The sequence below is a fragment of the Culex pipiens genome, chromosome 3, assembly GCF_016801865.2.
Source record: "Culex pipiens pallens isolate TS chromosome 3, TS_CPP_V2, whole genome shotgun sequence".
NCBI classification, from domain to species: Eukaryota; Metazoa; Arthropoda; class Insecta; order Diptera; family Culicidae; genus Culex; species Culex pipiens.
The window spans coordinates 169,908,692-169,931,635 of record NC_068939.1 but is presented as its reverse complement, the minus strand read 5'-3'; the positions used below and the strand labels follow the sequence as shown (position 1 = coordinate 169,931,635).

The following is a 22,944-nucleotide window of genomic DNA, read 5'->3' as shown; positions in this document are numbered from 1 at the left end:
CCTAATCAATAGTTTTTCACCTCAACTCAAACTAGAGGAGAGACTAATTACCTGTCTAATGCACCAAACACTGCAGTTGTCTGAGTCCGTTGGGGCAATTCGCGTGACACACCGACAAAAAATGAAAATGCAAAGAGCAACAACAAAAAAAAAACAGACTCGGCGAGAAACCCGCTAAACTGCGGCCAATTTGCATACTAATTGATAAAATCCTGTTATTAGGGGGCCGGCCCCACGCTCCTTATGTGTGCTGCGAAACTTACCTGATTAGAAGACCAGCCGGGCCAGGTGTGAGAGTGGTCAGTGTCGCGAAAAATTTAGACTCAAGGGAGGAATCTGAAAAGATGGAAGTTGAAAAAATAAAAATTTTTAAAATTAAAAGAACACAATTTGAATTAATTTTATTTTATTTTAAGTTAACATTTTAAAAAAAATATCAGTTTTTTTTTCTAATTTTTAACAATTTTTAACATTTTTTATTAACTTTTACTATTTTAACATTTTTTTAAAGAATTTTTAACATTTTTTTATTTTTTTTTTTACAATTTTCAACAATTTTTTTTAATTTTTTTACAATTTTTAACAATTTTCAACAATTTTAAACAATTTTAACAATTTTTAAACATTTTTTTTTTAATTTTTTCACAATATTTAACAATATTTAACAATATTTAACAATTTTTAACAATTGTTTACAATTTTTAATAATTTTTAAAAAAATTAACAATTTTTAAAAAAATTAAACAAATTTTAACAATTATAAACAAATTTTTACAATTTTTTTTCAGTTTTTAGCAATTTTGAACAATTTTTACAATTTTGAACAATTTTTTACAATTTTGAACAATTTTTTACAATTTTTAACAATTTTTAACAATTAATACAAAAAATTACAGGTTTTAAAATTTTTTAACAATTTTTAAATAACTTTTTACAATTTAAAAAAAACAATTTTTAAAAAAATTTAACAATATTTAACAATTTTTCAACAAATTTTTAAACAATTTTTAACAATTTTTAACAATTTTTAACAATTTTTAACAATTTTTAACAATTTTTATCAATTTTTAACAATTTTTTACAATTTTTTACAATTTTTTACAATTTTTTACAATTTTTTACAATTTTTTACAATTTTTTACAATTTTTTACAATTTTTTACAATTTTTTACATTTTTTTTTACAATTTTTTACAATTTTTTACAATTTTTTACAATTTTTTACAATTTTTTACAATTTTTTAAAAATTTTTACAATTTTTAACAATATTTAACAATTTTTAACAATTTTTAACAATTTTTAACAATTTTTAACAATTTTTAACAATTTTTATCAATTTTTAACAACTTTAAACAATTTTTAACATTTTTTTACAATTTTGAACTACTTTGAATAATTTTTAACAATTTTTTACAATTTTTAACAAATCTTAACAATTTTGAAATTTTTTTAACATTTTTTTACAAATTTTTACAATTTTTAACAATTTTTAACAATTTTTAACAATTTTTAACAATTTTTAACAATTTTTAACCATTTTTAACAATTTTTAACAATTTTTAACAATTTTTAACAATTTTAAATTTTTTTTAACAATTTTTAACAATTTTTAACGCTTTTTAGCAATTTTTTGCAATTTTCAACAATTTAAAAAAAAATTAAAATTTTTAACAATTAAAAAAAATGAACAATTTTCAACAATTTTTAAGAATTCAGGTAATTTGTAATTTTTTTTAACTTGTAAAAACAATTTTAAAATAATTTTGAAACTTTTTTGAAACAATATTGAAACAATATTGAAACAATTTTGAAACTATTTTTTAAATAATTTTGAAATAATTTGGAAACAATGGTGAAACAACTTTGAAACGATTTTGAATCAATTTTGAAACAATTTTGAAACAATTTTGAATCAATTTTGAAACAATTTCGAAAAAAAAATTGAAACTATTTTGAAAAAATTTTGAAACAGTTTTGAAAAAATTTTGAAACAATTTTGAAACAATTTTGAAACAGTTTTGAAACAATTTTGAAACAATTTTGAAACAATTTTTAAACAGTTTTGAAACAATTTTGAAACCAATTTTAAACATTTTTGAAACAATTTTGAAACAACTTTGAAACAATTTTGAAACAATTTTGAAATAATTTTGAAACAATTTTTAAACAATTTTTAAACAATTTTGAAACAATTTTGAAACAATTTTGAAACAATTTTGAAACAATTTCGAAACAATTTTGAAACAATTTTGAAACAATTTTTGAACAATTTTTAAACATTTTTCGAATTTTTCACATTTTTTGAATTTAAAAAAAAATTACACAACTTTAAACAGCTTTGAAACAACTCTGAAAAAAATTTTGAAACAGTTTTCGAAAAAATGTAAATTAATTTTGAATCAATTATAAAACAATTTTGAACTTTAAAATCATTTTGATACATGTTTGAATCAATTTTGAAACAATTTCAACCTTCGATCGTTTTTTAAACTTTTTTAACAATTTTAAATCAAATTTCAAAAATTATATTATTGAACTTAATTTCCTAATTCTCATTTTTCTTTTGTATTTTTGAACATTAATTTAAACTCACTCGATTTTTTGCCATAAATCTTGGCAGAGCTCCCAGAATTTCAGTAAATAGAATTTATCGGAACAAAAAAAACCGCTACATTGGACCTTATATATTTCATAAATCGAACTCGTGTGGTGATATCTTACGACATGGTTGCCAGATTATCAATCTTCTTGATTTGGCGAGAAGGTTGACAATATCAATTAATTTAAAGGAACAGTATTCAAAAGTCGGACAAATTATTTATTTTACTTTGAGTTGGTTGAAAAAAAAAAACTACAGCTTCCTTTCCAGCGAATAATTAAAAACAGGGTTGCCAGATTTTCAATACATTTAACTTATAAAATAATTCATACTTAAAAATTGTCCAGCGTAATATTTTCATCAGAATTCACGAAATGCACTTTTTGGCCATTTTATAAATAAAAATAAAAAAAATCAAAGCTTTAAAATACTTAGAAAAAATATCTTGAAAAAATAGTGTTTTTTATGGACTCTAAGGTTTTCATAAATATAAACAAGAAAATGCAACCAGCTTTTGTTTTTTTTGGGATTTAAATAGGCCTATAACCAAACCTTCGTGATTGCGTTTTGCTCTCAGTTTTAAGCCGCCTTTAGTTTCCAGCTTGGGGCGCCCACTTAACGTTAGAAAGTGTTTAACAATGTCGGAAAATGAGATTTTAGCCTATGATTAACCTCTCCTCTCCACCCCTCACACGTGTCAGTTCAAGTGAGTTAATTTTACCCATTTTTGCTCTCTCGAACCCCCCCTCTCGCAACACGCCATGAAAAATGCTAAAACACTGAACCAAATCAGCCTCCCCAAATCAGAACTAATTTAATCACACACCACATAGTTACCCTTCAAGGCCGGTTTGCGAGGCGCAGTAGGCCGTGGCGCGCAAGATTGATTACGCTTGGAGGGCACGAAAGATTTCAACGACTTTGAGCTGCGCCGATAAGCGACGAACCTTGGTGCGTTTTTTTCTTTTCGGAAGGAAGAGTTTTTTTTCAACTTTTCCGGCGTCAAATGATTAAATTATGACTAAGGCCACTTCGGAAAAGAAAACGCTTGCCGCAAAGACGTCACTACGTGGCCGAGTGAACTTTATGGTTTGTTTTAGGAAGCGTGTCAGGGTGGAAATTACACTGGGAGAAAAAAAAATCGGCTCTCAGATGTTGGCGACTAAAAGATCGTAAACGGTCTGGTAGAGCATATGTTTCGCTAATTTAGCGGTGAATTATGAGCGCACCGGGTTTCACCCTGCGCTAATTAATGCGACTAAATTTGGAAGTAAAAAAAAATCATTTTTGAAGGCTCAAGAAACGTGCGGGAAATTTAAGCGAGGGGAAAATGGTCGTTAAACCGTTGAAGCGCTTAGTCGGTGATTAAGGTTTATGAGGTGCGGCTTTTGGGACATGTTTTAGCGTTGAAAAACGATTTTCGGCAATTAGAAAGATTTTTTTGCTAAGAAAAGTAGAGTTTTCAATTTTAATTACCGTTAAGATTATGTGCAAATTTATTTCAGTGTATTTCAATTTGACAGTTTTGAAGTGTTGCCAGTAATTCGGTTTGGAATGGACTGGATAATTTCAAACTAAAAAAAAACAGGAAACATAAATATACACCAAAACATCAAGGAAATCGACCAACAAACATCAACAGCATTGTCCAAAATTATCAATTCGGCATTCAGCGGTCAGCAATAAAATCACTCCTTCATGGCTGACCAAGTTTCGTACACTACACGTGGCCTTCTAATTGATGGTGCTGTATGGTCTTTATGACGCGTTTTTTTTAAGCTGGACAAAGCCTACTTCTGTCAGAGCGACCGGCAGTCATCGTAAAATATTAAGTTAAGGAAGGCCACGCTTGGACAACTCGGGGACGCAACTATGAGGCGAGGAACACGGGGTTTCTGGGACAAAATGTATCATTTTTATTTTTTCCATTCAGAATCCCTAATGGACATTAGAGAACTTAAAAAATGAAAATAAGCCGTTTTCAATTGTTTAAACATAAAAAATTACACAAAAATGAGTCCTTGGAATAAAATTATGTGAATTACATGTGCAATTGATAAAAATGTTTGAATCAGCAACTAAAATTCAAATAAAAATATTTAAAATCAATCCAGAGAATTCTGTGAATTAAAAAAATATTTTCTCAGGCAGCAATGGGCTTCATTACTAAAAGTTCTAAGATTTTTAAAGAATTTACTGTTAAATAATTCAGGTAAAATTGTGATAGAAAATTCATTTTAACAGAAACGTTTTTTGAATGATTTTCAAAATTTCTTGTGTAGTTTGGACGTGGTGCAAAGTTGTAAATTATTTCAATCTAAATCGTCTGTTTTTTTTCAGAGTAAATAAGCACAATGTAAGCATTTTTTATAGTTTAAGATAATTAAAAATTGTGAAAATTCTTTAAAATGGTTAAATGTAGTTTAATTTTATAAAAATGGTAAAAAAATGTTTTAATTATGGATAATTGTTAAAAACTGTTATTTTTTATAATGTCAAAAATTGTTGAAATTGTTAATAATTGTTATAAAACTGTATTTAAAATTTTTTAAAAATTGTTAGAGCAATTCCAGCCCAAAACAGGAATTTTTCAGGTACTTTTTTCTCGACCCTCTCCGATTTCAATGAAACTTTGTAGACATGTTATCCTACGCTTATATAAGCCATTTTTGTGTATATGGAGCCAGTTCCACACGATAATGACATTTGAGAAGGGCGTAAGTGTTTTAATTATTTTTGTAATTCGGAATTTAAATATTTCTGTATCTCGAAGCCGTTGCATCGTATCAAAAAGTGGTCAAAGAAAAACTTGTAGGAAATTTGACGGGCTTTTCGATAAAAATACACTGAAAGAAAAAAACACCCAACTTTTATGAGATTTTTTGATTTTTAAGTTTAAAAGTCAAATTTGAGGGGGAGCCCACGATTTTTTTTTCGTTCAAAATTTTTGTGAAGATAGCCTAAGATGTTACAAAAAGACTCACGAAAAATGCAGGATGGAGCAACTCACCTAAAAAAATACAAAAATCATTTACTGAAACTGTTTTTTTGAAAAGTGCTCTAAACGTCAAAATTTTCAAAAATCGAATACGGAAATCGATTTTCCAGACAATTTTACATAAAAGTCTTCATATTGACCATTGTCCTAAGTCCAATCCTTGTAAAGTTACAGCGGTTTTAAAAATAAAAATGTTGAAAAAATAGGTGTTTTGATGGTTTTTGGCAATTTCTATATGACAGACTTAATTTTTCAGTCTCGTAAATATTTTTACCGGAAAGCTCGTCAAATTTCCCATAAGTTTGTCTTTGACAACATTTAAATTGGATGTATGAGCTTGCAGATATAAGCTAATTACATTGCTCATAATTGAAAACATCATATTTTTTCAGTGTAGTATAGTAACCTGGATAGTAAATTAGCTTATATCTGTAAGCCCATACATCCAATTGAAATGTGGTCAAAGACAAACTTATGGGAAATTGGACGAGCTTTCCGGTAAAAATATTTACGAGACTGAAAAATCAAGTCTGTCATATAGAAATTGCCAAAAACCATCAAAAAACCTATTTTTTCTACATTTTTATTTTTAAAACCGCTGTAACTTCACAAGGATTGGACTTAAGACAATGGTCAATTTGGAGACTTTTATGTAAAATTGTCTGGAGAATCGATTCCCGTATTTGGTTTTTGAAAATTTTGACGTTTAGAGCACTTTTCAAAAAAACAGTTTCAGTGAATGATTTTTGTATTTTTTTAGGTGAGTTGCTCCATCCTGCATTTTTCGTGAGTCTTTTAGTAACATCTTAGGCTATCTTCACAAAAACTTTGAACGAAAAAAAATCGTGGGCTCCCCCTCAAATTTGACTTTTAAACTTAAAAATCAAAAAATCTCATAAAAGTTGGGTGTTTTTTTCTTTCAGTGTATTTTTATCGAAAAGCCCGTCAAATTTCCTACAAGTTTGTGTTTGACCACTTTTTGATACGATGCAACGGCTTCGAAATACAGAAATATTTAAATTCCGAATTACAAAAATATTTAAAACACTTACGCCCTTCTCAAATGTCATTATCGTGTGGAACTGGCTCCATATACACAAAAATGGCTTATATAAGCGAAGGATAACATGTCTACAAAGTTTCATTGAAATCGGAGAGGGTCGGGTACAACCGATTCCCTATTTGGCATGGAATTGCTCGTTATTAAAAGTTTTATATTTGAGTTTCAAAATAATTTCAAAATTCATTAAACAATTCTCTCATGCTCATGCTAATGCTCAATTTCAAAATTGTTTTAAAAATGTTTTAAAATTGTTATTAAACTGTGTTTCAAAATTGATTCAAAATTGTTTCTAAATTCTTTAAAAAGTGTTTTGAAATTGTTTTAAAATTGCTTCAAAGTTGTCTGAAAATTTTTAGAAATTGTTTCATAATTGTTTCAAAACTGTTTCAAAACTGTTTCAAAATCTTTTCAAAGCTGTTTAAAAATTGTTTCAAAAATGTTCGATAATTGTTTTTGAATTGTTTAATTTTTTTTCAATTTTTTCTTAAAATTGTTTCAAAGTTGTTTCAAAATTGTTTCAAAATTGTTTTTAAATTGTTTAAATTTTTTTTCATTTTTTTCACAATTTTTTTTAAACTTGTTTCAAAATTGTTTCAAAATAGTTTCAAAATTGTTTGAAACTTGTTTCAAAATTGTTTCAAAATTGTTTCAAAATTGTTTCAAAATTGTTTCAAAATTGTTTCAAAATTGTTTCAAAATTGTTTCAAAATTGTTTCAAAATTGTTTCAAAATTGTTTCAAAATTGTTTCAAAATTGTTTCATAATTGTTTCAAAATTGTTTCATAATTGTTTCAAAATTGCTTCATAATTGTTTCAAAATTGTTTCAAAATTGTTTCAAAATTGTTTCAAAATTGTTTCAAAATTGTTTCAAAATTGTTTCAAAATTGTTTCAAAATTGTTTAATAATTGTTTCAAAATTGTTTCAAAGTTGTTTCAACATTGTTTCAAAATTGTTTAAAAATTGTTTCAAAATTGTTTCAAAATTGTTTCAAAATTGTTTCAAAACTGTTTCAAAATTGTTTCAAAATTGTTTCAAAATTGTTTCAAAATTTCATCAAAAGTGTTTCAAAATTGTTTCAAAATTGTTTCAAAATTGTTTCAAAATTGTTTCAAAATTGTTTCAAAATTGTTTCAAAATTGTTTCAAAATTGTTTCAAAATTGTTTCAAAATTGTTTCAAAATTGTTTCAAAATTGTTTCAAAATTGTTTCAAAATTGTTTTAAAATTGTTTCAAAATTGTTTCAAAATTGTTTCAAAACTGTTTAAAAATTGTTTCTCAATTGTTTTATAATTGTTTCAAAAGCTCTTTCAAAATTGATTCAAAATTGTTTGGAAATGGTTTCAAAATTGTTATTTTAATATTTTCAAAATTATTTAAAAATTAATTTCAAATTGTTTAAATTTTTCCAAAATTGTATCAAAATTATGGGTAATTCTCTACCAACTCACACGAAATCGGGAAAAGTTGCCCCGACCCCTCTTCGATTTGCGTGAAACTTTGTCCTAAGGGGTAACTTTAGTCCCTGATCACGAATCCGAGGTCCGTTTTTTGATATCTCGTGACGGAGGGGCGGTACGACCCCTTCCATTTTTGAACATGCGAAAAAAGAGGTGTTTTTCAATAATTTGCAGCCTGAAACGGTGATGAGATAGAAATTTGGTGTCAAAGGGACTTTTATGTAAAATTAGACGCCCGATTTGATGGCGTACTCAGAATTCCGAAAAAACGTATTTTTCATCGAAAAAAACACTAAAAAAGTTTAAAAAATTCTCCCATTTTCCGTTACTCGACTGTAAAAAATTTTGGAACATGTCATTTTATGGGAAATTTAATGTACTTTTCGAATCTACATTGTCCCAGAAGGGTCATTTTTTCATTTAGAACAAAATTTTTCATTTTAAAATTTCGTGTTTTTTCTAACTTTGCAGGGTTATTTTTTAGAGTGTAACAATGTTCTACAAAGTTGTAGAACAGACAATTACAAAAATTTTGATATATAGACATAAGGGGTTTGCTTATAAACATCACGAGTTATCGCGATTTTACGAAAAAAAGTTTTGAAAAAGTTACTTTTTGCGTTTCTCTTTGTTTCGTCGTCCGTGTCTGTCGCGGGTGACCATCCCAAGTAGCAAGACAAATGCCTTTGATTCTTAAGCATTTTTATAATAGTTTTATTAAATGCAATAAAGATTTGTTACATCTTTCACCAAATCCAACAGGTTTTACCATTCCACAAACTTAAACATATTTTAAAGAATTTTTCAAGATATCATGAAGAATTTTGTTTAGAAGTTTTAATTAAGATTTCAACTTTACACTTTAAGTACGCCTGAAGAATTCTTGATATAGCTTGATTAACTTAACAAATGCTGCTTTAAATCTGTTAAGTCTTCCGTAAGCATTTTATCAATCTTGTTAGATTTGTACTTTCACTTTGACATATTCAGTTGTACGTGAACAGCGCAGTGAAATACATTGAGAGGAGAGCTGATTTTTTGAAAAACGCTTCTGGGCATAATTACTAGTGAATTTTCGGTTAAAGTTTTAAAATTACATATGACTTAATAACTATGTGTTGATAATAATAAAATATTTTTTAATTGGTGGTTTTTTATCGTGTTTGAATTGTGATAGAATTGTGAGAAATCGGAACATTTCACTGAACCAGAAATTCTTTTGCTTTGCAATTGTTGCATGTACTGGTGCTGTGCATTATCATTATTGTGTCAAAGTGGATGTACATCATGTTATTTTGCAATTTAGCGTTACTAAACGAGGCATTTTATCAAATTGTTTTCGTTTTAGTGTTCTTCGTCCTGTCCCTTTTATCAAAGCCTTTCAGCCTTGATTAGAACTTCTTTAAATACATATGGTTTTCGAAAAGTAGTTGATAAAACTTTTCATCCTTAGAGTTACCTTATTCAAAACCATCAAGATTTTATTATCTGTATTGCTACGCGCTGTCATTTACAGTTTTGCTTGTGCTGATTGCAGCGGTTTTTTGTTCACTAATATGTTTAATTTGGAAAGAGAGTGATAATCGTTTTAAAATATCATTGTTTGTGGTGCGCAGTCTATATTGTGGTGGAGTTAAAAATTGTAATAGCAACAGAAGGTAAAAATAGTGAAAGTAGTTGCTTTTTAAGGCAGTGTCCAACCCAACTTCGCTGTTTAAAGTTTGGTCATTGAACTGTGTTGAGTGATCGAGTTTGTGCTTTTTTAGTTCTTATATAGTAAATAAACCCCATGCAAACTAACAAAAACGTGTTTTTTATTGAATTATTGCCAAATTCAAATCCGTTGTCCAAGTCGATCTATTTGCAGTTGATGAAGCCCGCATGCGCTACGTTCCCAGCCGTGTGCAATTTAATCTTGGTTAAGACCACGATAAAGCATTGTGAGCCTGTTTTAAACCCTAATAAATCCTTTTTGAATCAAGTTATTCCTAGCGAGTTTTGGGAAAGAGTCTTTGAGGAAGCATTGAATTTGAAAAAGACTTACAAAAGAATTTCAATATTTATAAATTTTCGCCATATTGCCAAACAAATCGAAGTGCTGGAAATCGTAGCCATGTTGAATTTGGAGCAACATCCGGCGAAAAAGATTTTTTTTTCGATAAAAGTTTAGTTTTTTTGTGATAATTTTAAAGGCGCGTTCCATTTTTTCGAGCTATCTTGAAAAAATGTTCGGTAATTTTTTTTGGCACTACTGTAACGGTACATTTCATTGGAGAAATGCAAGTGATTAAATATATTTATACAATTATTATAATCCACTACCATAAGCCTTTTAGAATTCAATTTCGCATAAGAATATTTGTCTTTAATCAAGTAAATCAGCATGCTGTTCTCTTTTTGTACAGGCTTTTGGTTCTCTTTGAGAGAACATTCATAAATGCTTCGTGCTTTGTTATAACCTTTAGGAGTTCCTACAGGTTGCCACAAAAATCTTTTCTAAACTAGAAAGTTTTATTTGAGCATTGAAGAGCTTTATAAAGTATTTATTAGGTACACAATAAAATTATAATGTCTTATGATACTCTTAATTTTTACTCTGGCTAACCTCCTAAAGTAGTCCATTTTAGCTTTATTGCTGATTTAACACTTATTTAACACAGCATGTGGGACTAAAAGGCATCTCACATACATTTTCTCAGGAATTCTACATAACTTCTCCAAAACTACAGTAAAACTAAAATTGTTACTTGGGCATGAACGGCCATGATCGATGACGACCAACTTTTTCAAAACTTTTTTTCGTAAAATCGCGATAACTCGTGATGTTTATAAGCAAACCCCTTATGTCTATATATCAAAATTTTTGTAATTGTCTGTTCTACAACTTTGTAGAACATTGTTACACTCTAAAAAATAACCCTGCAAAGTTAGAAAAAACACGAAATTTTAAAATGAAAAATTTTGTTCTAAATGAAAAAATGACCCTTCTGGGACAATGTAGATTCGAAAAGTACATTAAATTTCCGATAAAATGACATGTTCCAAAATTTTTTACAGTCGAGTAACGAAAAATGGGAGAATTTTTAAAACTTTTTTAGTGTTTTTTTCGATGAAAAATACGTTTTTTCGGAATTCTGAGTACGCCATCAAATCGGGCGTCTAATTTTACATAAAAGTCCCTTTGACACCAAATTTCTATCTCATCACCGGTTCAGGCTGCAAATTATTGAAAAACACCTCTTTTTTCGCATGTTCAAAAATGGAAGGGGTCGTACCGCCCCTCCGTCACGAGATATCAAAAAACGGACCTCGGATTCGTGATCAGGGACTAAAGTTACCCCTTAGGACAAAGTTTCACGCAAATCGAAGAGGGGTCGGGGCAACTGCTGTGTGAGTTGGCGGAGAATTACCCTTATATAAAAATAGTTTCAAAATTGTTTCATAATTGTTTCAAAATTGTGTCACAATTGTTTGTAAATTGTTTCAAAATTGTTTCAAAAGTGTTTCAAAATTGTTTCAGAATTGTTTCAAAACTGTTTCAAAATTGTTTTATAATTGTTTGTAAATTGTTTTCAAAATTGTTTCAAAATTGTTTCAAAATTGTTTCAGAATTGTTTCAAAATTGTTTCAAAATTGTTTCATAATTGTTTCCAAATTGTTTTTAAATTGTTTCATAATTGTTTCAAAACTGTTTTAAAATTGTTTAAAAATTAGTTGAAAATTGTTTCAAAACTGTTTGAAATTATTTAAAAATTGTTTCAAATTTGTATCAAAACGTTGAAAATTATTTCAAAATTGCTTCAAAATTGTTTCAAAATTGTTTAATTTTTTTTTAAAAATTGTTTAAAAATTGTTTCAAAATTGCATCAAACATGTTACAAAATCGTTTCAAAATTGTTCAAAATTGTTTCAAAATTGTTACAAACTTGTTACAAACTTGTTTCAAAATTGTTTCAAAATTGTTTCAAAATTGTTTCCAAATTGTTTCAAAACTGTTTAAAAATTGTTGCAAAGTTGTTTCAAAATTGTTTAAAATTGTTTTTAAATTGATTCAAAATAGTTTAAAAATTGTTAAAAAGTTGTTTCAAAATTGGTTCAACGTTGTTTGAAAATTTTCAAAATTGTATAAAATTATTTAAAATTGTTTAAAATTATCAAAATATGTGGGTAATTCTCCGCCAACTCACACAGCAGTTGCCCCGACCCCTCTTCGATTTGCGTGAAACTTTGTCCTAAGGGGTAACTTTTGTCCCTGATCACGAATCCGTTTTTTGATATCTCGTGACGGAGGGGCGGTACGACCCCTTCCATTTTTGAACATGCGAAAAAAGAGGTGTTTTTCAATAATTTGCAGCCTGAAACGGTGATGAGATAGAAATTTGGTGTCAAAGGGACTTTTATGTAAAATTAGACGCCCGATTTGATGGCGTACTCAGAATTCCGAAAAAACGTATTTTTCATCGAAAAAAACACTAAAAAAGTTTTAAAAATTCTCCCATTTTCCGTTACTCGACTGTAAAAAATTTTGGAACATGTCATTTTATGGGAAATTTAATGTACTTTTCGAATCTACATTGTCCCAGAAGGGTCATTTTTTCATTTAGAACAAAATTTTTCATTTTAAAATTTCGTGTTTTTTCTAACTTTGCAGGGTTATTTTTTAGAGTGTAACAATGTTCTACAAAGTTGTAGAGCAGACAATTACAAAAAATTTGATATATAGACATAAGGGGTTTGCTTATAAACATCACAAGTTATCGCGATTTTACGAAAAAAAGTTTTGAGTGTTTTAGTGTTTTTTTTCGATGAAAAATACGTTTTTTCGGAATTCTGAGTACGCCATCAAATCGGGCGTCTAATTTTACATAAAAGTCCCTTTGACACCAAATTTCTATCTCATCACCGTTTCAGGCTGCAAATTATTGAAAAACACCTCTTTTTTCGCATGTTCAAAAATGGAAGGGGTCGTACCGCCCCTCCGTCACGAGATATCAAAAAACGGACCTCGGATTCGTGATCAGGGACAAAAGTTACCCCTTAGGACAAAGTTTCACACAAATCGAAGAGGGGTCGGGGCAACTTTTCCCGATTTCGTGTGAGTTGGTAGAGAATTACCCATGTATGAAATTGTTTGACATGGTTCAAAACAAAATAAATTTAGCTAAAAAAGCTTAAATTTGCAAAAAATGATAAAAATGATCAAAATTGAAAAAAATGTTTTAAAATTAGTTCAAAGCTGCTTACATTTTTAAATTTGTTTCAAAATTATTACGAAATTGTTTTAAATTGTTTAAAGTTGTGTTAAATTATTCAACACTGTTTTAAGATGTTTTAATTCATTTAAATTTGTTTAATTTATTTTAAATTTTTCAAAAGCTGTAATAAATTGTTTAACATTGTTTAAACTGGTTAAACATTGTTTGAAATTGTTTAAGATTGTAACAATATGCATTTTTTCAAAGTGATTAAATTTGTTGAAATTTTTTTGAAACTTTTAATAATGGTTTAAAATCGTGAATATTTTAAACAGGTTGAAATTTTAAATTTTAAATTCAAAATTGAATATGTTTTTTTCAATAGAATATTTCTGTATGATTAAAAATTGATCAAAACTCATTATATTGCTAAATTGTTTAAAATTGCATTTTCAATTTGTTTTATAATTTTTTTGAACAATTGTTTGAAATAAAAATTGTTTATAAATATTTAAAAAAAATCAAAAATATTGAAAATTGTAAAAATAATATTGAAAATAACATGAAATTGTTAAAAAATGTACGAAAAGGACTACAAATGGTATTTAAAAAAAAATATTAAAAATAGTTAAAAATACTCAAAACTATGCATAAAATTTGAAATTTTTAAACATTGTTTAAAATAAACAGAATTGTTTGACATTACTTAAATGCTCTAAAATGAATAAAACTGCTTTAAAATGTGAAAAATATTCGAAATGTGGTTGAAATTGTAAAAAAATGATTGAGACTTAAACGAAATTAGTATAAATTGTATTAATTGTGTTTTTCTTCACGAAAACTTCTGCTTCGTTTAGTTTTGAGCTCGTCTTGAAGCAATAATTCACACAAGTTTGTTTTTTCATCCGCAAGATCTACATTTTAGTTACTTTTTGTGCAAAGCTCTCTCAGCTGTAAGAAAAATTAGCCTGCACCCTGCCTCTGGCAAAGGTCAACCCATCAGAAGAGATTAACTTATCAATCAAACAAAAAAAAACCCAGAGTCGGAACTCGTCAACCCCCTCTCGTCTTGAGGGGGCTCGCCAAAGATGATTATTATTAGTCTTCTGATGAGGAAACTACCGACTCTGAAAGCAATCATCCCACACAATGACAACAAAAGGCGCCCGGAAAATTGCCTCTTTTTTAACGCTATTTAGACGCCATTTGTTAAGCCGATGGCGCGGCCATCTTGAAATGTCAAAGAGGCAGGAAAAACGGCCCCTCCTTTGGACGAGGAATGAAAGTGATAATTTAAAAGCAAATTAACACTCATCAAACATCGTGCTAATAGAAAGAAATCTTGCGGGGAGATAAAGTGGAAACGTTTGCACTGACCAACAAATGGCACAACAGTGCGGGAATTGAGAAATTAAAGAGTCAAACACGTGTGTGTTTTGCGAGGGAAATGGCTTCGGGCGTTGGAACTGGTAGTACGAAGAACCTCACGAACTCCACACGCTGGGATAGAGCAATTATGAGTGCCAGTTGTAATTCGATTAGTTGGCTAGCATTCAAATTAGACGGAATGCCGCCGACAAAGCTGAGGCTCGGAAAGTTCAACCTGAGATGCAACTGGATTGAGAGGTTGTTTGAGCTGTGAAGACATTGTTGGAAATCGCGGGAAAACAAACCTCACAAAAAATCACAGAATTTCACAAAATTACACACAAATTAAGTGTGATATTTTAAACTTATTTTTAATCCATTCCTTTCAACTAGTTTGTTTTAAATGACATAAATCGTCAGCTCAAATTCAACGGAAGTGTCGCGATCATTCCCCGCTGATCTACCGACTCCTGATCCGATCGCTCAGAAATTTCCCATGCCCAACTCTCTTTCTCTCACCCCTCAAAGCTAGATAAATTATCATCAATCCCGCCTCCGGCGTTGAACATTTCCGAAATCTTAAGCCAACCGATCGCGATCGCAACCGAGGATTTCCTCCGCGACTTTGACCAAATCGGCCAGAGGAAATCGGCGGGTTCGTCGCTGCGCGCCGCGTCGCCACGCGTTGATGTCACCGCACGAAATTCAGTCTCTCTGCTCGAGTTTTGAGCCGATTTTAAATCTTTCTTTTTGTTTCCTGACTTGCGCCGGTGATCTTTTCGGTGACGGGCAGGGCAGAGTGACAAATTTCACCTTGGGTTCTACTTTTTAAGTGTTTTGTTTTAAAAGTAAGCTGCGCGCTCTCGTGTAATTTAATATTGTTCTTTTGCTTGCATTTGTTCTGCCGGCTATTCTGATTCTGAGGGTCACAGCAAGCCTTGGAAATATAATCGTGCAACTTGAGGTCCCCGCGTCTCTCCAGTAAGTCGGTAGTTTAAGTGACTTAAGAAGAGAGCGCAAAAGGAGATCACCTAATTAATTCTTTTTTATTATATTTATATAAACGAATATCAGCCGCTGTAAATCTAGGGGGGGACTTGGTCACTGGGTAAATTCTCGTTTTTATTGTTTTGAACCGGGAGCAATTGAGATAAAAAAACGGACCCTGGTGTGGGTACCTTAAGGTCAAGTCCCACGGTCAGTCTGTAATGAACTTTTGATTACCCCGACACTTGTCTATGTGGTGTCTGCCGCCGCCGGCGGCAACCGACTCTGGGCGGCTTTTGTTGGTTAAACATGCCGTTTCAAAATGTTTCTTTTCGTTTTGGAAAGATTTCATGAAGATTTGGAGAAGAATGACATCAATGTCACCCTTTTACAAGGTTTTTGGAGCACTGTCAACAAAAATAAACAGAAAGCAGAAGTGCTTGCATTCTGACTGCTTCTTAACAACAAGCCGTCGTAGCATAGAGGGTGCGCGCATGACTAGCAACCAAAGAGCTACTGTTCGATTCCCGGTCAAATTGGAACGTGTTTTTTTTTCTTATTTTAAGAGCTTTTAAGAGCAATTAATCGTTCAATAATCCACCAATCAAGATATTTTCCCATCAAACCAATCCAGTGTTGCCATTCCAGCCCACTTAAAGCGGAAAGACATGTTTCAAACGTTCCACTTCGATCCAATCCGTCGGAATTCTTCAAGTTCTCCCCCCGCGTGCCGTGAGCCGGGCCTCCTTAATCGTTCATCATTCCGAAAGTCAGAAAGCATTTCTCAAACCCGGACAGCATAAAACGATGAAAAATCGCGCACATTTTTTGCATAATCTTCCCACACCGCGGTGTGCATCATCGGCGGCGTCGTTTCAGTGTTGCTAGTTTTGTGGGGTGTTTTGTTGTAACACGGAAAAAATATTCATTGAAAAATTGTGAAAATAATTTTGGTTATATAGTATTTTTGTCACTCTGTTATTGTCTTTTTTGTTATTTTTGTAAATTTTGTAATTTTTGTAATTTTTGTAATTTTTGTAATTTTTGTAATTTTTGTATTTTTTGTAATTTTTGTAATTTTTGTAATTTTTGTAATTTTTGTATTTTTTGTAATTTTTGTAATTTTTGTAATTTTTGTAATTTTTGTAATTTTTGTAATTTTTGTAATTTTTGTAATTTTTGTAATTTTTGTAATTTTTGTAATTTTTGTAATTTTTGTAATTTTTGTAATTTTTGTAATTTTTGTAGTTTTTGTAATTTTTGTAATTTTTGTAATTTTTGTAATTTTTGTAATTTTTGTAATTTTTGTAATTTTTGTAATTTTTGTAATTTTTGTAATTTTTGTAATTTTTGTAATTTTTGTAATTTTTGTAATTTTTGTAATTTTTGTAATTTTTGTAATTTTTGTAATTTTTGTAATTTTTGTAATTTTTGTAATTTTTGTAATTTTTGTAATTTTTGTAATTTTTGTAATTTTTGTAATTTTTGTAATTTTTGTAATTTTTGTAATTTTTGTAATTTTTGTAATTTTTGTAATTTTTGTAATTTTTGTAATTTTTGTAATTTTTGTAATTTTTGTAATTTTTGTAATTTTTGTAATTTTTGTAATTTTTGTAATTTTTGTAATTTTTGTAATTTTTGTAATTTTTGTAATTTTTGTAATTTTTGTATTTTTTGTAATTTTTGTAATTTTTGTAATTTTTGTAATTTTTGTAATTTTTGTAATTTTTGTAATTTTTGTAATTTTTGTAATTTTTGTAATTTTTGTAATTTTTGTAATTTTTGTAATTTTTGTAATTTTTGTAATTTTTGTAATTTTTTCTAATTTTTGTAATTTTTGTCATTTTTGTAATTTTTGTCATTTTTGTAATTTTTGTCATTTTTGTAATTTTTGTCATTTTGGACATTTTTGTAATTTTTGTCATTTTTGTAAAAATTTTCCTTTTTGTCATTTTTTTTGTCATTTTTGTAGTTTTGTTCTTGAAATATTCGAAGTATTTGACGTTTTTGAAGTTTTTGAATTATTTGGATTATTTGAAGTATGTGAAGTTTTTGAATTATTTGAAATATTTGAAGTATTTGAAGAATAAGAATTATTTGAAGTATTTGAAGTATTTGAAGTATTTGAAGTATTTGAAGTATTTGAAGTATTTGAAGTATTTGAAGTATTTGAAATATTTGAAGTATTTGAAGTATTTGAAGTATTTGAAGTATTTGAAGTATTTGAAGTATTTGAAGTATTTGAAGTATTTGAAGTATTTGAAGTATTTGAAGTATTTGAAGTATTTGAAGTATTTGAAGTATTTGAAGTATTTGAAGTATTTGAAGTATTTGAAGAACTTCAAGTTCTTGCAGTGTATGAAGTATTTATTTCAATTTAAAGTTTTTGAAGTATTTGAAGTGTTTGAAAAATTTGAAGTGTTTAAAATATTCGATGTTTATGAATTCTTCGAAGTATTGCATATTTCAAGTTTTTTGATTATTTTAAGTAGCCTGAAAGTAGCTTAAATTCTTGACATAATCAGATGATAAATAAGTAAAATTAAGCAAAGCTTGTCAATTTTAAAAGCTGTTTTAAGCTATCAAATCTAGGATTATTTAAAAAAAAACTACGACCTAAAATAAATCTTCTTTCCGTGCACTGACAGCAAACAAACCATAACAATAGTTCTCTCCTTGCGCTTGAAAAAGCACAAATACACACACACATTTTTGCCCCATTGGCGGCTAATCACAAAACGCGAAACGCAAATTTGTGCGCACCTTTCAGCGCTAAACGCCATCTTTGATTTTTGCCCATATCCAAGTTGGCCGCGGCTAATCGTTCATTGGAAAAAAAAACTAAATAGAGCCAATTTGCTCGGCGGCTTGTTTCGCCGGGGCGCGGTCACGCAAGCCGAAACACTTTTACTAGGAATCGCATGAGTTGTGTGTTTTGGGGCCTAACTCCGCGAGAGAGCAAAACAAAAACAAACCGTCTGCGCGCAGTGAAACTGATTAGCCGAAACTGTTTGCAAACGTATGTGCCGTTTTTTCTGCGTTCTTCTTCTTCGTCTTTTTCTTCGGGCCAGAAGGTCGAATGCATTCGGCGTTTTTTTGTTAAGGTTCATGATCGTGTCTGCGCGAGTGCAACTCGGCAATGAAAAGAAAATAATTAGCTCAAATCTCAAGCTTGAAACGTCACACACACAAGCGCGTGTGCGCGCACTCCAACCTAGTTTTTCTCCTTCTATTTTCGTGCAGCTCAAGGTTAGAGCGTTATTTTGCCGCCGTGTCTGCACCCTAACCTAGAGCAGAGCCAAAAAGCGCCGCCGGCTTTGTTACGCGGCGCACACACACACACACACGCACAATCATTACACGTCTCGCAACCTTTTCGGCTAATCTTCAACACATACCTAGTAGGCCGCGAGCTAGCGTGGTTGGTCTCTGATTTCCGAGAAGGAGAAATTTAGGCTCACACGCACACACCCCCTCTCTCCCCAAGTGCGCACGTGTCATCGCAGTAGGCGTGAGCGTCGTGTTTTTGGAGCAGCTGTCAGAATCGATTGAAAAAGGTCGTTTGTTGATTGTGGAGAAATAAAGCAAAACTTTTTGTTTTTCTTTCTTTCTATTGAGAAAATGTCATAACTTTGACAGTCACTGAACTTTTGGTCAAATGAAAAAAAGAGACAATTTTATTAGCACGATCACCCCCACGAGAAATGATTGTCGATTTTTGAACACCGACCGACTCCACGCGATTAGTGCGAAAAGGTCGACGGAAATGTCAGTCTCTGCGGTGAGTCGTGAGAGTGAAATTTTAAGCGCGATTTTACGACAGATGATCAGCGATGTCTTTTTGTTTGATTTGTTTCCTTTTTGCTGCGTAAAGGTGTTGGTTTAATGACGCACAAGATTTAGGGGAAATATATCAGAAAATCATGTTTTGCCTTTTTCTAAATTATTATTTGCTTAAAAATTGAAGATTTTGAAAAGAAATAAAAAAAATAAAATAAATATCAATTCAAAAAGTAAACGAAAAACTGACAGTAAACAGTGATTTGTGATCTTCCATCGTTTTCATCCTCTCAAATAAAGGGATTCTGACAGCTGTCAAACTGTGAGAGTCACTCTCAAAATTAACTTCGTTGAGTTCTTGAGCAAGCAAGTGTGACTTCCGGAATCAACTCAAATAATTTCATTTTCAGAGTTTTTTTTTGTTTTCGTTTCTTGTATTTTTTTTTAATTTTTAAAGATTTTTTTAAGCTTAAACAAAAAATGTAAATGTAAGAGACTTATTTATTTTAAATCACATTGTATAACAAAATTGTGGTTTTTTAAGGCACAACAAAGATCAAAAAATGCATTTTTAATTTCTTTTAAGCTGTCTAAAAACTATTTTGTTTTAAATGTAGATTATCACCAATTAATGATATTGAGTAAAGGAGCCATTACACTACCGCAAACAAACAAACAAACTCGCACTTTTTCGTGTTTGACAGTTTGCCAAGCTCGCAAACTGGCGTTTGTACAAACAAATTCAGGCAAACAAACAAAGCAGGCAAACTGGAAAACTGTGAAAAAGTGCGAGTTTGTTTGACGTAGTGTAATAGCTTCTTAGCTCCATGGTTTTAGGGTTGAAAAACAGAACAAAAATAATGAAAAACATTGATTTTATGACTGTTTAAAAAAAATCTTAACCCGGTTTTTTTTTATTTTAAAATTTCACATTTTTTTGGAAAAAAATTGTAATGTTCCAAAACGACTATAAAAGCAAAAAGAAATACTTCATTTTTTTTTTGAAAAATATCAGAAAATGAACCATAAACTTAAAATACGAAATATATGAAAATAGTATAAACTCGAATGTTTAGAAAATTTTACAATGTTTTATTTTTTTACGCTGAAATCAAAATGCTCAACACGGTATGATACGTATTTTCCGATAAATGTTTCTTAAAAAAACGATTTAAAATTATCTTAAATGCTGAATATTTATAGGCAAAAAAAATTTTTTTTAATATTTAAAAAATAACAAAATTTAAATATTAAATTGTCTTTAATGCATAAAGCAATGTATTCGAATAAAACTGTTGTTTTATTCTTCCAACGAAAAATTGTAAAATAATATAAAATTATGTAAAAAATCATTTTTAAATACAAATCAAAATTAAAAGAATTCATTTCATTTGCCGACCAATGCTAATTTTTCTTCAAGTTTGACTAAATATTTTCTAAAAAATAAGGAAGCAAAAAAAAATTTTTTGACCTCAATTGAATCGATTTAATATTATTAGAATACATCGTATAATGCTTATTTTTACATTTTCAAATAAAGACATTTTAATCCATAAACAAGTTTTGAACTTTGGGACCACAGATCGGAAAATGACGTTAAATTATAGGAAAAAAATGATGTTTTTATGGTAGTATCCAAAACAAAATAATTGAAAAATCAGGGTTGAAATTTGAAATTTAGTTTTAGTTTCAATATATTTTTGCCTCCCTTTTTTCCTCGATCAGAGCCTGGGAACAAAAACTTTAAATTAAATTTGCGCCGGTCTTATTGAACTAGACAAATGGTATTAAGGCTTCAAAAATCTAACGATTGCGTAAATTTTCGAAATTTGATTCTAACTGAGGATACGCAATCCCACGGGAAAACCTGCATCTTATAAAACATTTAGTTTGATTTTTTTTTTCAAACATTTTCGCCAGCAATAAAAATATGATGGGATGTATATATCAAACATATTTTTCCGGAACTTTTACTCAGAATTATAATTTTCTTACAAAATAAAAACTTTAATTAAATTTAAAAGAAGTTTATCGAATTTTAACAACATTAAAAAAATAGGTTTGTCAGACGAAATCCTGATTTTTCCCTATTCTCTACCGGTGGAAAGAATTTTAATAATTACTTATGAAAATGCTTGAAAAATGGTCGCACAGATCGCTAGACAGGTATTGACAGCGAACAAGTCAACAAATCGCTTTCCTCCCGTTTGCTCTTATTTTCTCCAGTTCGCTCAGTAGCTAGAGAGAGAAATTGTTTGCAAGACAGTGAGCAAACGAGCAGCTCTCTTTTCTCCAGATTTCTCTCGTTTGTTACGAGAATATTCTGAAAAAAAGAGAGTTGCTGCTCGCTTGCTTAATTTCGATTAATTGTTGAAATTAATGAATTTAGATCTGCAAAATTGTCAGAATAATAGTGTTTTAAAAGTATTCGCTCATTTGTGTGTCTGAAAATGACAGTAAATCACTCTCATAAAGCAAAAAAAAAAAAAAAACGCCCATATTTCAGGGGCAAACGCACATACCCCTCCGAATGACGAATTGACAAGTTGACCTATATTTCCCATTCAAAGAGATTAGTTCCAACAAAACCCCGAAACCGGTCAAACGTCAGCCAAAAACACAAAAAATCGTCATCGAGACGCCCGAAAGATTTGTTCGGTGATCGACTAAACTCGAAAAACCGTCGATCTGGTCGGTGAGGGTGATGTCAATCAGCCGTCGCGCGCGGTTATTATTTCTTTTTCGCGATTTCGACAGCCGCCGCCTGGAGACCATAGGAGGCCTTGAAATTGAATTTTTCAAATCCGCCGCCAAATCACCCCCGCCAATAAGTGTGTGAGTGAGATTTTTTGGCAACTCGCGAGCGCTCTCGCTCGCTCACTTTGGCGAGGATTACTAGATGAGAAGAAAGGCCGAACGAAAATTAGAGTGAGCATTTTTTTGGGGCTTGAAGAACATCATCGGAGATTGATGATCTTCTCTCTGTCTCTCTTTTTTTCAGAAATATCTCAGGGTTGTTCTGCGCTCTCGCGCAAGCTTGATTGCTTAACATTCAAATGATGGGTCAAATGTGATTTTTTTTTTCGTTCTCTTCTTCTTACTCTCCAGTGAAGAACGAGTGAAGAAGGGCAAGTAATATGTGCGTTAATAATAATACGAAAAAGTGGACCGACCGCGATGTTTGACCCTAAAAAAAAGAGACGCGCGCTCTGAATGCCCTTTTAGGCGAGCAATTATCGCACTTTCGGTCTTACTTCTTCCCTCCGTGCCCACTCCGTGTCCCTTCAAAGTGCGCACGAGCACTCAGCGAATAATGGAGCCTGCAATTGCAAAAGTGCGAGCTCTAATGGAGGTGTGTTTTCGTGCATGTGAGTAAATCTTGCTCAAAATTGGGCAATTTTTGAATTTTATGATCGGGCCGTTAGAAAATTTTATTTTAATTTTTATAAATGTCTCACACACAGTGTTCCTCAATTTGCCCTAAGGGGTTCGCTT

The 22,944-nt window shown here is 30.3% G+C and overlaps 1 protein-coding gene across 1 annotated transcript in view; it reads right to left on the bottom strand.

Annotated features, from left to right (window-relative positions):
• Positions 1 to 22,944, bottom strand: part of LOC120417655 (uncharacterized) — a 212,976-nt gene that overhangs the window by 183,228 nt on the left and 6,804 nt on the right. The window contains exon 2 of the mRNA XM_039579776.2: positions 264 to 336. The gene's annotated coding sequence lies outside the window, so the exon portion shown is untranslated. The remainder of the gene's footprint in view (positions 1 to 263; positions 337 to 22,944) is intronic.